This window comes from Coregonus clupeaformis, unplaced genomic scaffold, assembly GCF_020615455.1.
Source record: "Coregonus clupeaformis isolate EN_2021a unplaced genomic scaffold, ASM2061545v1 scaf4108, whole genome shotgun sequence".
In the NCBI taxonomy this organism is placed as follows: Eukaryota; Metazoa; Chordata; class Actinopteri; order Salmoniformes; family Salmonidae; genus Coregonus; species Coregonus clupeaformis.
In genome coordinates, this window is record NW_025537562.1 from 14,199 (window position 1) to 31,275 (window position 17,077).

The 17,077-nt window shown below is 45.2% G+C and overlaps 7 non-coding genes and 1 pseudogene across 7 annotated transcripts; all 8 read right to left on the reverse strand.

The window, feature by feature from the left end:
* Positions 1-2,742: 2,742 nt before the first annotated feature.
* LOC123490540 lies at positions 2,743-2,861 on the reverse strand. The gene has a single exon (XR_006660985.1). It is a non-coding gene; the product is annotated as a 5S ribosomal RNA (ribosomal RNA).
* Positions 2,862-8,500: 5,639 nt separating this feature from the next.
* Positions 8,501-8,619, reverse strand: LOC123490539. Its single transcript, XR_006660984.1, has one exon. It is a non-coding gene; the product is annotated as a 5S ribosomal RNA (ribosomal RNA).
* Positions 8,620-9,824: 1,205 nt separating this feature from the next.
* On the reverse strand, positions 9,825-9,943 carry LOC123490542. The gene has a single exon (XR_006660987.1). It is a non-coding gene; the product is annotated as a 5S ribosomal RNA (ribosomal RNA).
* Positions 9,944-11,101: 1,158 nt separating this feature from the next.
* On the reverse strand, positions 11,102-11,220 carry LOC123490532. Its single transcript, XR_006660978.1, has one exon. It is a non-coding gene; the product is annotated as a 5S ribosomal RNA (ribosomal RNA).
* A 1,155-nt stretch (positions 11,221-12,375) lies between these two features.
* Positions 12,376-12,494, reverse strand: LOC123490533. Its single transcript, XR_006660979.1, has one exon. It is a non-coding gene; the product is annotated as a 5S ribosomal RNA (ribosomal RNA).
* Positions 12,495-13,649: 1,155 nt separating this feature from the next.
* LOC123490538 lies at positions 13,650-13,769 on the reverse strand (annotated as a pseudogene).
* A 1,155-nt stretch (positions 13,770-14,924) lies between these two features.
* LOC123490541 lies at positions 14,925-15,043 on the reverse strand. Its single transcript, XR_006660986.1, has one exon. It is a non-coding gene; the product is annotated as a 5S ribosomal RNA (ribosomal RNA).
* Positions 15,044-16,205: 1,162 nt separating this feature from the next.
* On the reverse strand, positions 16,206-16,324 carry LOC123490535. The gene has a single exon (XR_006660981.1). It is a non-coding gene; the product is annotated as a 5S ribosomal RNA (ribosomal RNA).
* Between the last annotated feature and the right edge of the window lie 753 nt (positions 16,325-17,077).

Consider the following 17,077-nt stretch of genomic DNA (forward strand, 5'->3'; position numbering starts at 1 on the left):
CCAGCGGTCAAGGATGAGTTGATCAGCGAGGTGAGGTAGGGGAGAAGGTCACCGGAGATGGTCTGGAGAAGAGAGGAGGGGATGGGGTCAAGCGGGCAGGTTGTTGGGCGGCCTGCAGTCACAAGTCGCAGGATTTTATCTGGAGAGAGAGGGGAGAAAGAAGTCAAAGCATAGGGTAGGGCAGTGTGAGCAGGACCAGCAGTGTCATTAGACTTAACAAACGAGGATCGGATGTCGTCAACCTTCTTTTCAAAGTGGTTGACGAAGTCATCCACAGAGAGAGAGGAGGGGGAGGATTCAGGAGGGAGGAAAATGTGGCAAAGAGCTTCCTAGGGTTAGAGGCAGATGCTTGGAATTTAGAGTGGTAGAAGGTGGCCTTAGCAGCAGAAACAGATGAAGAAAATGTAGAGAGGAGGGAGTGAAAAGATGCCAGGTCGGCAGGGAGTTTAGTTTTCTTCCATTTCCGCTCCGCTGCCCGGAGCTCTGTTCTGTGAGCTCGCAATGAGTCATCAAGCCACGGAGCTGGAGGGGAGGACCGAGCCGGCCGGGAGGATAGGGGACACAGAGAGTCAAAGGATGCAGAAAGGGAGGAGAGGAGGGTTGAGGAGGCAGAATCAGGAGATTGGAGGGAGAAGGATTGAGCAGAGGGAAGAGATGATAGGATGGAAGAGGAGAGAGTAGGGAGAGAGAGAGCGAAGGTTGCGGCGGCGCATTACCATCTGTGTAGGGGCAGAGTGAGTAGTGTGGGAGGAGAGCGAGAGAGAAAAGGAAACAAAGTAGTGGTCGGAGACATGGAGGGAGTTGCAGTGAGATTAGTAGAGGAGCAGCATCTAGTGAAGATGAGGTCAAGCGTATTGCCTGCCTTGTGAGTAGGGGGGACGGTGAGAGGGTGAGGTCAAAAGAGGAGAGGAGTGGAAAGAAGGAGGCAGAGAGAAATGAGTCAAATGTGGACATAGGGAGGTTGAAATCCCCCAAAACTGTGAGGGGTGAGCCATCCTCAGGAAAGGAACTTATCAAGGCGTCAAGCTCATTGATGAACTCTCCAAGGGAACCTGGAGGGCGATAGATGACAAGGATATTAAGCTTAAATGGGCTAGTGACTGTGACAGCATGGAATTCAAATGAGGAGATAGACAGATGGGTTAGGGGAACAATTGAGAATGTCCACTTGGGAGAGATGAGGATTCCTGTACCACCACCCCTCTGACCAGATGCTCTCGGGGTATGCGAGAACACATGGTCAGACGAGGAGAGAGCAGTAGGAGTAGCAGTGTTTTCAGTGGTAATCCATGTTTCCGTCAGCGCCAGGAAGTCGAGGGACTGGAGGTTGGCATAGGCTGGGATGAAGTCAGCTTTGTTGGCAGCAGAACGGCAGTTCCAGAGGCTGCCTGAGACCTGGAACTCCAGGTGTGGGGTGCGTGCAGGGACCACCAGGTTAGAGAGGCAGCAGCCACGCGGTGTGGTGCGTTTGTGTAGCCTGTGCAGAGAGGAGAGAACAGGGATAGGCAGAGGCATAGTTGACAGGCTGTAGCAAATGGCTACAAAAATGCAGAGGAGATCGGAATGAAATGAGCTAAGCATCTGGGAGAGGAGAGAGCAGGGCCTCCCTCACCAAAAACTTCTACCTCAGAAACTAAAATTGTTTCACTGAACCACCCGAACAAAAACTCTCCCAACTTCCACCTTTAGAAATCAGAATTGTTGTGAACCACAGCGGTTCAATGTTTAAAGGAATAGACTCAACCCACTTTATTCAGCTAGCTAACTATGACACCATAGCTAACTAGCATGATAGCATCCAATAACAATAACACACAGTTTAGCACCAACACTTGGTCACAACAAACCACCAATAGTGTGTTAACTAGCTAACTAGCATGCTAGCATCCAGTAACACACAGTTTAGCACCAACACTTGGTCACAACAAACCACCAATAGTGAGTTAACACACTAAACAGATCATTCGTGTCTGTGTCAAGTTCCTTTCATGACGCAGCAATGATTAAACGTTGGCTAGCTAGGACAAGTATATTGTATTTAGCTACTACAGTACAGTTAGCTGGTCGTGTTGGGTAGCTAGCAATGGCCACTGTGTTGACTTTGTTTGGAGAACGGCTAGCTAGCTAGCTTCGTGCTACACCCGGCACACAATGGCTACTGTGTTGACTCTGACTCTGTTCGAAAACGGCTAGTTAGCTCGCTCGTGCTACAGCCGGCACGGCCGAAGACACTGCCAACCTACAGTAACTACCCACAACAACCCACGATGCCTAGCTATGACGCCATAGCTAATTAGCATGATAGCATCCATTAACACACAGTTTAGCACCAATACTTGGTTACAACAAACTGCCAAGAGTGTGTTAACACACTAAACAGATAATTCATGTCCGTGTCTAGTTCCTTTCATAACGCATAACGCAGCAAAAATTAAACGTTGGCTAGCAGCACATTAACATTGGAAACAGCTCTCCACCGTTGCTAAACGTTACCAGTAGCTACCCGCTAGCTAGCTAGCCTCGTGCTTTCGATACTAACCTACAATAATTACCTACGGAAACCTACAATAACAACAATACTAACCTACAATAACTACAATACCTAACTACAACTAACTACCTACCTACGATCTAATACATGGTTTAAGCTTTACTCAACACCATATGAGAAGCTTACCTCCTGCTAGAGAAAAACACAACCTCTCCCGATGGCTCTCTCACATCGGGCTCTACTGGGACAAAAGCTTACAGCACCTGGTATTCCCAGGCGGTCTCCCATCCAAGTACTAACCAGGCCCGACCCTGCTTAGCTTCCGAGATCAGACGAGATCGGGCATATTCAGGCTGGTATGGCCGTAAGCGAGGGAACAACTCTTGGTACACTATATAAAGTCAATGTGTCACTCACTCTGAAAGGGACACAGAAACGTATCCACTTTGTGACACAAACTGAAGAAGCTCAACCCTTGCTTACATTTCCAATATATATATATATATATATATATATATATATATATATATATATTTGAGTCTTGTTGGGGGGAAGAGGGCATATCCTATGTTGATTTATGACAAGTTCATTGACTAGGGCCCTATAAAATAGGCGCTATGGACCGAATCACGGAATCCAGACATTAAACCGAAATGCAACAATATTCAAACATTTATTGAACTTAGTAAGAAATCAACTAAATCTATTCAACTTGTTAGAAAACGCATTAATTTGCCCAAGTCAATCATAAGACATGAACAAAATGCATCAGTGATTCGTATTTCCATGAACTTTCTGAAACGGAACAGGAATGCCCCTGTCTGTGTGCATGTGTGCGGTGCGCGCGTATATCTACACTTTGTGTAGCCGTTAGCGGTGATGCTAATGATAACCTTCTTCTGGTAGGGAAGGAATGGCTTTCCCCAAAACCTTCGCAAGTAAATGTTCACTACAAAGTAACCTATGCCTGCCTGGCAGAATTATACCGTGATCATTTGCATCACTCCAGTGGCCATTTGTTCTACAGCAACACCGCTTAACCAAACAAAGGTCTCTTCCTGGTGCACGCTTGCATTTAAGGGTAACTACACCCCAAAATCTAAATGTCTTACATTTTTCCCAGACCTCACAAATGGTCACCTGATAGGGTTTAAACATTGTTGTGGACATAGAACATCCAATTGTGCTGTTTTGCTATTAAAAAGGTGTACTTTTGAGAGCGAAAACCTGCCAAAACAGGGACAAACGGTCAACGGGGAAATCTAAACGGAGAAAAGGGAACTTGGGAATTAACGGAATCAGGCAAAACATTGAAGGGATTTTATAGTCCCCTAATGGACTACAGACATTGACTGTCTCCTAGACTAAAAACAAAGGCTGCATGTACTGCCTATATTTTGAGGGAAACGCACTGTCCATTATTTGATTTGATCAGGGCAGGGCAGCACACACAAACTGCATTTAGTCCAATAACAATCCATGATATTATTAGGGTGATAAATAAAAGGCAGTTGCTCCATGACACAAGAGCACGCTCTACATTTACATTTACATTTACATTTAAGTCATTTAGCAGACGCTCTTATCCAGAGCGACTTACAGGAGCAATTAGGGTTAAGTGCCTTGCTCAAGGGCACATTTACGTCATTTAGCAGACGCTCTAGTCCAGAGCGACTCACAAATTGATGCAGTCACCCTATAGCCAGTGGGATAACCACTTTACAATTTTTGGGGGGGTAGAAGGATTACTTTATCCTATCCCAGGTATTCCTTAAAGAGGTGGGGTTTCAAATGTCTCCGGAAGGTGGTGAGCGACTCCGCTGTGTGTGTGGGGGGGGTAGAAGGATTGCTTTATCCTATCCCAGGTATTCCTTAAAGAGGTGGGGTTTCAAATGTCTCCGGAAGGTGGTGAGTGACTCCGCTGTCCTGGCGTCGTGAGGGAGATTGTTCCACCATTGGGGTGCCAGAGCAGCGAACAGTTTTGACTGGGCTGAGCGGGAACTATGCTTCCGCAGAGGAAGGGAGCCAGCAGGCCAGAGGTGGATGAACGCAATGCCCTCGTTTGGGTGTAGGGACTGATCAGAGCCCGAAGGTACAGAGGTGCCCGTTCCCCTCGCTGCTCCAAAGGCAAGCACCATGGTCTTGTAACGGATGCGAGCTTCAACTGGAAGCCAGTGGAGTGTGCGGAGGAGGGGGGGTGACGTGAGAGAACTTGGGAAGGTTGAACACCAGACGGGCTGCGGCATTCTGGATGAGTTGTAGGGGTTTAATGGCACATGCAGGGAGGCCAGCCAACAGCGAGTTGCAGTAATCCAGACGGGAGATGACAAGTGCCTGGATTAGGACCTGTGCCGCTTCCTGTGTGAGGCAGGGTCGTACTCTCCGAATGTTGTAGAGCATGAACCTGCAGGAGCGGGTCACCGCCTTGATGTTAGCGGAGAACGACAGGGTGTTGTCCAGGGTCACGCCAAGGCTCTTCGCACTCTGGGAGGAGGACACAACGGAGTTGTCAACCGTGATGGCGAGATCATGGAACGGGCAGTCCTTCCCCGGGAGGAAGAGCAGCTCCGTCTTGCCAGGGTTCAGCTTGAGGTGGTGATCCGTCATCCATACTGATATGTCTGCCAGACATGCAGAGATGCGATTCGCCACCTGGTTATCAGAAGGGGGGAAAGGAGAAGATTAGTTGTGTATCGTCAGCGTAGCAATGATAGGAGAGGCCGTGTGAGGATATGACAGAGCCAAGTGACTTGGTGTATAGGGAGAAAAGGAGAGGGCCTAGAACTGAGCCCTGGGGACACCAGTGGTGAGAGCACGTGGTGCGGAGACAGCTTCTCGCCACGCCACTTGGTAGGAGCGACCGGTCAGGTAGGACGCAACCAGGAGTGAGCCGCGCGGGAGATGCCCAGCTCGGAGAGGGTGGAGAGGGAGGATCTGATGGTTCACAGTATCAAAGGCAGCAGACAGGTCTAGAAGGACAAGAGCAGAGGAGAGAGAGTTAGCTTTAGCAGTGCGGAGAGCCTCCGTGACACAGAGAAGAGCAGTCTCAGTTGAATGACCAGTCCTGAAACCTGATTGGTTTGGATCAAGAAGGTCATTCTGAGAGAGATAGCAAGAGAGTTGGCTAAAGACGGCACGCTCAATAGTTTTGGAAAGAAAAGAAAGAAGGGATACTGGTCTGTAGTTGTTGACATCAGTGGGGTCGAGTGTTGGTTTTTTTGAGAAGGGGAGCAACTCTCGCTCTCTTGAAGACGGAAGGGACATGGCCAGCGGTCAAGGATGAGTTGATCAGCGAGGTGAGGTAGGGGAGAAGGTCACCGGAGATGGTCTGGAGAAGAGAGGAGGGGATGGGGTCAAGCGGGCAGGTTGTTGGGCGGCCTGCAGTCACAAGTCGCAGGATTTTATCTGGAGAGAGAGGGGAGAAAGAAGTCAAAGCATAGGGTAGGGCAGTGTGAGCAGGACCAGCAGTGTCATTAGACTTAACAAACGAGGATCGGATGTCGTCAACCTTCTTTTCAAAGTGGTTGACGAAGTCATCCACAGAGAGAGGAGGAGGGGGAGGATTCAGGAGGGAGGAAAATGTGGCAAAGAGCTTCCTAGGGTTAGAGGCAGATGCTTGGAATTTAGAGTGGTAGAAGGTGGCCTTAGCAGCAGAAACAGATGAAGAAAATGTAGAGAGGAGGGAGTGAAAAGATGCCAGGTCGGCAGGGAGTTTAGTTTTCTTCCATTTCCGCTCCGCTGCCCGGAGCTCTGTTCTGTGAGCTCGCAATGAGTCATCAAGCCACGGAGCTGGAGGGGAGGACCGAGCCGGCCGGGAGGATAGGGGACACAGAGAGTCAAAGGATGCAGAAAGGGAGGAGAGGAGGGTTGAGGAGGCAGAATCAGGAGATTGGAGGGAGAAGGATTGAGCAGAGGGAAGAGATGATAGGATGGAAGAGGAGAGAGTAGTGGGAGAGAGAGAGCGAAGGTTGCGGCGGCGCATTACCATCTGTGTAGGGGCAGAGTGAGTAGTGTGGGAGGAGAGCGAGAGAGAAAAGGAAACAAAGTAGTGGTCGGAGACATGGAGGGGAGTTGCAGTGAGATTAGTAGAGGAGCAGCATCTAGTGAAGATGAGGTCAAGCGTATTGCCTGCCTTGTGAGTAGGGGGGACGGTGAGAGGGTGAGGTCAAAAGAGGAGAGGAGTGGAAAGAAGGAGGCAGAGAGAAATGAGTCAAATGTGGACATAGGGAGGTTGAAATCCCCCAAAACTGTGAGGGGTGAGCCATCCTCAGGAAAGGAACTTATCAAGGCGTCAAGCTCATTGATGAACTCTCCAAGGGAACCTGGAGGGCGATAGATGACAAGGATATTAAGCTTAAATGGGCTAGTGACTGTGACAGCATGGAATTCAAATGAGGAGATAGACAGATGGGTTAGGGGAACAATTGAGAATGTCCACTTGGGAGAGATGAGGATTCCTGTACCACCACCCCCTCTGACCAGATGCTCTCGGGGTATGCGAGAACACATGGTCAGACGAGGAGAGAGCAGTAGGAGTAGCAGTGTTTTCAGTGGTAATCCATGTTTCCGTCAGCGCCAGGAAGTCGAGGGACTGGAGGTTGGCATAGGCTGGGATGAAGTCAGCTTTGTTGGCAGCAGAACGGCAGTTCCAGAGGCTGCCTGAGACCTGGAACTCCAGGTGTGGGGTGCGTGCAGGGACCACCAGGTTAGAGAGGCAGCAGCCACGCGGTGTGGTGCGTTTGTGTAGCCTGTGCAGAGAGGAGAGAACAGGGATAGGCAGAGGCATAGTTGACAGGCTGTAGCAAATGGCTACAAAAATGCAGAGGAGATCGGAATGAAATGAGCTAAGCATCTGGGAGAGGAGAGAGCAGGGCCTCCCTCACCAAAAACTTCTACCTCAGAAACTAAAATTGTTTCACTGAACCACCCGAACAAAAACTCTCCCAACTTCCACCTTTAGAAATCAGAATTGTTGTGAACCACAGCGGTTCAATGTTTAAAGGAATAGACTCAACCCACTTTATTCAGCTAGCTAACTATGACACCATAGCTAACTAGCATGATAGCATCCAATAACAATAACACACAGTTTAGCACCAACACTTGGTCACAACAAACCACCAATAGTGTGTTAACTAGCTAACTAGCATGCTAGCATCCAGTAACACACAGTTTAGCACCAACACTTGGTCACAACAAACCACCAATAGTGAGTTAACACACTAAACAGATCATTCGTGTCTGTGTCAAGTTCCTTTCATGACGCAGCAATGATTAAACGTTGGCTAGCTAGGACAAGTATATTGTATTTAGCTACTACAGTACAGTTAGCTGGTCGTGTTGGGTAGCTAGCAATGGCCACTGTGTTGACTTTGTTTGGAGAACGGCTAGCTAGCTAGCTTCGTGCTACACCCGGCACACAATGGCTACTGTGTTGACTCTGACTCTGTTCGAAAAACGGCTAGTTAGCTCGCCCGTGCTACAGCCGGCACGGCCGAAGACACTGCCAACCTACAGTAACTACCCACAACAACCCACGATGCCTAGCTATGACGCCATAGCTAATTAGCATGATAGCATCCATTAACACACAGTTTAGCACCAATACTTGGTTACAACAAACTGCCAAGAGTGTGTTAACACACTAAACAGATAATTCATGTCCGTGTCTAGTTCCTTTCATAACGCATAACGCAGCAAAAATTAAACGTTGGCTAGCAGCACATTAACATTGGAAACAGCTCTCCACCGTTGCTAAACGTTACCAGTAGCTACCCGCTAGCTAGCCTCGTGCTTCGATACTAACCTACAATAATTACCTACGGAAACCTACAATAACAACAATACTAACCTACAATAACTACAATACCTAACTACAACTAACTACCTACCTACGATCTAATACATGGTTTAAGCTTTACTCAACACCATATGAGAAGCTTACCTCCTGCTAGAGAAAAACACAACCTCTCCCGATGGCTCTCTCACATCGGGCTCTACTGGGACAAAAGCTTACAGCACCTGGTATTCCCAGGCGGTCTCCCATCCAAGTACTAACCAGGCCCGACCCTGCTTAGCTTCCGAGATCGGACGAGATCGGGCATATTCAGGCTGGTATGGCCGTAAGCGAGGGAACAACTCTTGGTACACTATATAAAGTCAATGTGTCACTCACTCTGAAAGGGACACAGAAACGTATCCACTTTGTGACACAAACTGAAGAAGCTCAACCCTTGCTTACATTTCCAATATATATATATATATATATATATATATATATATATATATATATATATATATATATATATATATATATTTGAGTCTTGTTGGGGGGAAGAGGGCATATCCTATGTTGATTTATGACAAGTTCATTGACTAGGGCCCTATAAAATAGGCGTTATCGGACCGAATCACGGAATCCAGACATTAAACCGAAATGCAACAATATTCAAACATTTATTGAACTTAGTAAGAAATCAACTAAATCTATTCAACTTGTTAGAAAACGCATTAATTTGCCCAAGTCAATCATAAGACATGAACAAAATGCATCAGTGATTCGTATTTCCATGAACTTTCTGGAACGGAACAGGAATGCCCCTGTCTGTGTGCATGTGTGCGGTGCGCGCGTATATCTACACTTTGTGTAGCCGTTAGCGATGATGCTAATGATAACCTTCTTCTGGTAGGGAAGGAATGGCTTTCCCCAAAACCTTCGCAAGTAAATGTTCACTACAAAGTAACCTATGCCTGCCTGGCAGAATTATACCGTGATCATTTGCATCACTCCAGTGGCCATTTGTTCTACAGCAACACCGCTTAACCAAACAAAGGTCTCTTCCTGGTGCACGCTTGCATTTAAGGGTAACTACACCCCAAAATCTAAATGTCTTACATTTTTCCCAGACCTCACAAATGGTCACCTGATAGGGTTTAAACATTGTTGTGGACATAGAACATCCAATTGTGCTGTTTTGCTATTAAAAAGGTGTACTTTTGAGAGCGAAAACCTGCCAAAACAGGGACAAACGGTCAACGGGGAAATCTAAACGGAGAAAAGGGAACTTGGGAATTAACGGAATCAGGCAAAACATTGAAGGGATTTTATAGTGCCCTAATGGACTACAGACATTGACTGTCTCCTAGACTAAAAACAAAGGCTGCATGTACTGCCTATATTTTGAGGGAAACGCACTGTCCATTATTTGATTTGATCAGGGCAGGGCAGCACACACAAACTGCATTTAGTCCAATAACAATCCATGATATTATTAGGGTGATAAATAATAGGCAGTTGCTCCATGACACAAGAGCACGCTCTACTGGGACAAAAAGCTTACAGCACCTGGTATTCCCAGGCGGTCTCCCATCCAAGTACTAACCAGGCCCGACCATGCTTAGCTTCCGAGATCGGACGAGATCGGGCGTATTCAGGCTGGTATGGCCGTAAGCGAGGGAACAACTCTTGGTACACTATATAAAGTCAATGTGTCACTCACTCTGAAAGGGACACAGAAACGTATCCACTTTGTGACACAAACTGAAGAAGCTCAACCCTTGCTTACATTTCCAATATATATATATATATTTGAGTCTTGTTGGGGGGGGGGGGAAGAGGGCATATCCTATGTTGATTTATGACAAGTTCATTGACTAGGGCCCTATAAAATAGGCGTTGCGGACCGAATCACGGAATCCAGACATTAAACCGAAATTCAACAATATTCAAACATTTATTGAACTTAGTAAGAAATCAACTAAATCTATTCAACTTGTTAGAAAACGCATTCATTTGCCCAAGTCAATCATAAGACATAAACAAAATGCATCAGTGATTCGTATTTCCATGAACTTTCTGAAACGGCACAGGAATGCCCCTGTCTGTGTGCATGTGTGCGGTGCGCGCGTATATCTACACTTTGTGTAGCCGTTAGCGATGATGCTAATGATAACCTTCTTCTGGTAGGGAAGGAATGGCTTTCCCCAAAACCTTCGCAAGTAAATGTTAACTACAAAGTAGCCTATGCCTGCCTGGCAGAATTATACCGTGATCATTTGCATCACTCCAGTGGCCATTTGTTCTACAGCAACACCGCTTAACCAAACAAAGGTCTCTTCCTGGTGCACGCTTGCATTTAAGGGTAACTACACCCCAAAATCTAAATGTCTTACATTTTTCCCAGACCTCACAAATGGTCACCTGATAGGGTTTAAACATTGTTGTGGACATAGAACATCCAATTGTGCTGTTTTGCTATTAAAAAGGTGTACTTTTGAGAGCGAAAACCTGCCAAAACAGGGACAAACGGTCAACGGGGAAATCTAAATGGAGAAAAGGGAACTTGGGAATTAACGGAATCAGGCAAAACATTGAAGGGATTTTATAGTGCCCTAATGGACTACAGACATTGACTGTCTCCTAGACTAAAAACAAAGGCTGCATGTACTGCCTATATTTTGAGGGAAACGCACTGTCCATTATTTGATTTGATCAGGGCAGGGCAGCACACACAAACTGCATTTAGTCCAATAACAATCCATGATATTATTAGGGTGATAAATAACAGGCAGTTGCTCCATGACACAAGAGCACGCTCTACTGGGACAAAAAGCTTACAGCACCTGGTATTCCCATGCGGTCTCCCATCCAAGTACTAACCAGGCCCGACCATGCTTAGCTTCCGAGATCGGACGAGATCGGGCGTATTCAGGATGGTATGGCCGTAAGCGAGGGAACAACTCTTGGTACACTATATAAAGTCAATGTGTCACTCACTCTGAAAGGGACACAGAAACGTATCCACTTTGTGACACAAACTGAAGAAGCTCAACCCTTGCTTACATTTCCAATATATATATATATATATTTGAGTCTTGTTGGTGGGGGGGAGAGGGCATATCCTATGTTGATTTATGACAAGTTCATTGACTAGGGCCCTATAAAATAGGCGTTGCGGACCGAATCACGGAATCCAGACATTAAACCGAAATTCAACAATATTCAAACATTTATTGAACTTAGTAAGAAATCAACTAAATCTATTCAACTTGTTAGAAAACGCATTCATTTGCCCAAGTCAATCATAAGACATGAACAAAATGAATCAGTGATTCGTATTTCCATGAACTTTCTGGAACGGCACAGGAATGCCCCTGTCTGTGTGCATGTGTGCGGTGCGCGCGTATATCTACACTTTGTGTAGCCGTTAGCGATGATGCTAATGATAACCTTCTTCTGGTAGGGAAGGAATGGCTTTCCCAAAACCTTCGCAAGTAAATGTTAACTACAAAGTAGCCTATGCCTGCCTGGCAGAATTATACCGTGATCATTTGCATCACTCCAGTGGCCATTTGTTCTACAGCAACACCGCTTAACCAAACAAAGGTCTCTTCCTGGTGCACGCTTGCATTTAAGGGTAACTACACCCCAAAATCTAAATGTCTTACATTTTTCCCAGACCTCACAAATGGTCACCTGATAGGGTTTAAACATTGTTGTGGACATAGAACATCCAATTGTGCTGTTTTGCTATTAAAAAGGTGTACTTTTGAGAGCGAAAACCTGCCAAAACAGGGACAAACGGTCAACGGGAAATCTAAACGGAGAAAAGGGAACTTGGGAATTAACGGAATCAGGCAAAACATTGAAGGGATTTTATAGTGCCCTAATGGACTACAGACATTGACTGTCTCCTAGACTAAAAACAAAGGCTGCATGTACTGCCTATATTTTGAGGGAAACGCACTGTCCATTATTTGATTTGATCAGGGCAGGGCAGCACACACAAACTGCATTTAGTCCAATAACAATCCATGATATTATTAGGGTGATAAATATAAGGCAGTTGCTCCATGACAGAAGAGCACGCTCTACTGGGACAAAAAGCTTACAGCACCTGGTATTCCCAGGCGGTCTCCCATCCAAGTACTAACCAGGCCCGACCCTGCTTAGCTTCCGAGATCGGACGAGATCTGGCGTATTCAGGCTGGTATGGCCGTAAGCGATGGAACAACTCTTGGTACACTATATAAAGTAAATGTGTCACTCACTCTGAAAGGGACACAGAAACGTATCCACTTTGTGACACAAACTGAAGAAGCTCAACCCTTGCTTACATTTCCAATATATATATATATATTTGAGTCTTGTTGGGGGGGGGAGAGGGCATATCCTATGTTGATTTATGACAAGTTCATTGACTAGGGCCCTATAAAATAGGCGTTGCCGGACCGAATCACGGAATCCAGACATTAAACCGAAATTCAACAATATTCAAACATTTATTGAACTTAGTAAGAAATCAACTAAATCTATTCAACTTGTTAGAAAACGCATTAATTTGCCCAAGTCAATCATAAGACATGAAACAAAATGCATCAGTGATTCGTATTTCCATGAACTTTCTGGAACGGCACAGGAATGCCCCGTCTGTGTGCATGTGTGCGGTGCGCGCGTATGTCTACACTTTGTGTAGCCGTTAGCGATGATGCTAATGATAACCTTCTTCTGGTAGGGAAGGAATGGCTTTTCCCAAAACCTTCGCAAGTAAATGTTAACTACAAAGTAGCCTATGCCTGCCTGGCAGAATTATACCGTGATCATTTGCATCACTCCAGTGGCCATTTGTTCTACAGCAACACCGCTTAACCAAACAAAGGTCTCTTCCTGGTGCACGCTTGCATTTAAGGGTAACTACACCCCAAAATCTAAATGTCTTACATTTTTCCCAGACCTCACAAATGGTCACCTGATAGGGTTTAAACATTGTTGTGGACATAGAACATCCAATTGTGCTGTTTTGCTATTAAAAAGGTGTACTTTTGAGAGCGAAAACCTGCCAAAACAGGGACAAACGGTCAACGGGGAAATCTAAACGGAGAAAAGGGAACTTGGGAATTAACGGAATCAGGCAAAACATTGAAGGGATTTTATAGTCCCCTAATGGACTACAGACATTGACTGTCTCCTAGACTAAAAACAAAGGCTGCATGTACTGCCTATATTTTGAGGGAAACGCACTGTCCATTATTTGATTTGATCAGGGCAGGGCAGCACACACAAACTGCATTTAGTCCAATAACAATCCATGATATTATTAGGGTGATAAATAAAAGGCAGTTGCTCCATGACACAAGAGCACGCTCTACTGGGACAAAAAGCTTACAGCACCTGGTATTCCCATGCTGTCTCCCCATCCAAGTACTAACCAGGCCCGACCATGCTTAGCTTCTGAGATCGGACGAGATCGGGCGTATTCAGGATGGTATGGCCGTGCGAGGGAACAACTCTTGGTACACTATATAAAGTCAATGTGTCACTCACTCTGAAAGGGACACAGAAACGTATCCACTTTGTGACACAAACTGAAGAAGCTCAACCCCTTGCTTACATTTCCAATATATATATATATATATATTTGAGTCTTGTTGGGGGGGAGAGGGCATATCCTATGTTGATTAATGACAAGTTCATTGACTAGGGCCCTATAAAATAGGCGTTGCGGACCGAATCACGGAATCCAGACATTAAACCGAAATTCAACAATATTCAAACATTTATTGAACTTAGTAAGAAATCAACTAAATCTATTCAACTTGTTAGAAAACGCATTAATTTGCCCAAGTCAATCATAAGACATGAACAAAATGCATCAGTGATTCGTATTTCCATGAACTTTCTGGCACGGCACAGGAATGCCCCTGTCTGTGTGCATGTGTGCGGTGCGCGCGTATGTCTACACTTTGTGTAGCCGTTAGCGATGATGCTAATGATAACCTTCTTCTGGTAGGGAAGGAATGGCTTTCCCCAAAACCTTCGCAAGTAAATGTTAACTACAAAGTAGCCTATGCCTGCCTGGCAGAATTATACCGTGATCATTTGCATCACTCCAGTGGCCATTTGTTCTACAGCAACACCGCTTAACCAAACAAAGGTCTCTTCCTGGTGCACGCTTGCATTTAAGGGTAACTACACCCCAAAATCTAAATGTCTTACATTTTTCCCAGACCTCACAAATGGTCACCTGATAGGGTTTAAACATTGTTGTGGACATAGAACATCCAATTGTGCTGTTTTGCTATTAAAAAGGTGTACTTTTGAGAGCGAAAACCTGCCAAAACAGGGACAAACGGTCAACGGGGAAATCTAAACGGAGAAAAGGGAACTTGGGAATTAACGGAATCAGGCAAAACATTGAAGGGATTTTATAGTCCCCTAATGGACTACAGACATTGACTGTCTCCTAGACTAAAAACAAAGGCTGCATGTACTGCCTATATTTTGAGGGAAACGCACTGTCCATTATTTGATTTGATCAGGGCAGGGCAGCACACACAAACTGCATTTAGTCCAATAACAATCCATGATATTATTAGGGTGATAAATAAAAGGCAGTTGCTCCATGACACAAGAGCACGCTCTACTGGGACAAAAAGCTTACAGCACCTGGTATTCCCAGGCGGTCTCCCATCCAAGTACTAACCAGGCCCGACCCTGCTTAGCTTCCAAGATCGGACGAGATCGGGCGTATTCAGGCTGGTATGGCCGTAAGCGAGGGACAACTCTTGGTACACTATATAAAGTCAATGTGTCACTCACTCCGAAAGGGACACAGAAACATATCCACTTTGTGACACAAACTGAAGAAGCTCAACCCCTTGCTTACATTTCAAATATATATATATATATATATATATATATATATTTGAGTCTTGTTGGGGGGGGAGAGGGCATATCCTATGTTGATTAATGACAAGTTCATTGACTAGGGCCCTATAAAATAGGCGTTGCGGACCGAATCACGGAATCCAGACATTAAACCGAAATTCAACAATATTCAAACATTTATTGAACTTAGTAAGAAATCAACTAAATCTATTCAACTTGTTAGAAACGCATTAATTTGCCCAAGTCAATCATAAGACATGAACAAAATGCATCAGTGATTCGTATTTCCATGAACTTTCTGGAACGGCTACAGGAATGCCCCTGTCTGTGTGCATGTGTGCGGTGCGCGCGTATGTCTACACTTTGTGTAGCCGTTAGCGATGATGCTAATGATAACCTCTTCTGGTAGGGAAGGAATGGCTTTCCCAAAACCTTCGCAAGTAAATGTTAACTACAAAGTAGCCTATGCCTGCCTGGCAGAATTATACCGTGATCATTTGCATCACTCCAGTGGCCATTTGTTCTACAGCAACACCGCTTAACCAAACAAAGGTCTCTTCCTGGTGCACGCTTGCATTTAAGGGTAACTACACCCCAAAATCTAAATGTCTTACATTTTTCCCAGACCTCACAAATGGTCACCTGATAGGGTTTAAACATTGTTGTGGACATAGAACATCCAATTGTGCTGTTTTGCTATTAAAAGGTGTACTTTTGAGAGCGAAAACCTGCCAAAACAGGGACAAACGGTCAACGGGGAAATCTAAACGGAGAAAAGGAACTTGGGAATTAACGGAATCAGGCAAAACATTGAAGGGATTTTATAGTCCCTAATGGACTACAGACATTGACTGTCTCCTAGACTAAAAACAAAGGCTGCATGTACTGCCTATATTTTGAGGGAAAGCACTGTCCATTATTTGATTTGATCAGGGCAGGGCAGCACACACAAACTGCATTTAGTCCAATAACAATCCATGATATTATTAGGGTGATAAATAAAAGGCAGTTGCTCAATGACACAAGAGCACGCTCTACTGGGACAAAAGCTTACAGCACCTGGTATTCCCAGGCGGTCTCCCATCCAAGTACTAACCAGGCCCGACCCTGCTTAGCTTCCAAGATCGGACGAGATCGGGCGTATTCAGGCTGGTATGGCCGTAAGAGGGAACAACTCTTGGTACACTATATAAAGTCAATGTGTCACTCACTCTGAAAGGGACACAGAAACATATCCACTTTGTGACACAAACTGAAAGAAGCTCAACCCTTGAAGCTTACATTTCCAAATATATATATATATATATATATATATATATATATTTGAGTCTTGTTGGGGGGGGAAGAGGGCATATCCTATGTTGATTAATGACAAGTTCATTGACTAGGGCCCTATAAAATAGTCTATGGACCGAATTACGGAATCCAGACATTAAACCAAATTCAACAATATTCAAACATTTATTGAACTTAGTAAGAAATCAACTAAATCGATATTCAACTTGTTAGAAAACGCATTAATTTGCCCAAGTCAATCATAAGACATGAACAAAATGCTCAGTGATTCGTATTTCCATGAACTTTCTGTAACGCACAGGAATGCCCCTGTCTGTGTGCATGTGTGCGTATGCTGCTGCGTATGTCTCACTCTTTGTGTAGCCGTTAGAGCGATGATGCTAATGATAACCTTTCTTCTGGTAGGGAAGGAATGGCTTTCCCCAAAACCTTCAGTAAATGTTAACTACAAAGCAGCCTAGTGCCTGCCTGGCAGAATTATACCGTGATCATTTGCATCACTCCAGTGCCATTTGTTCCCACAGCAACACCGCTTAAGCAAACAAAGGTCTCTTCCTGGTGCACGCTTGCATTTAAGGGTAACTACACCCCCAAAATCTAAATATCTTTACATTTTTTTCCCA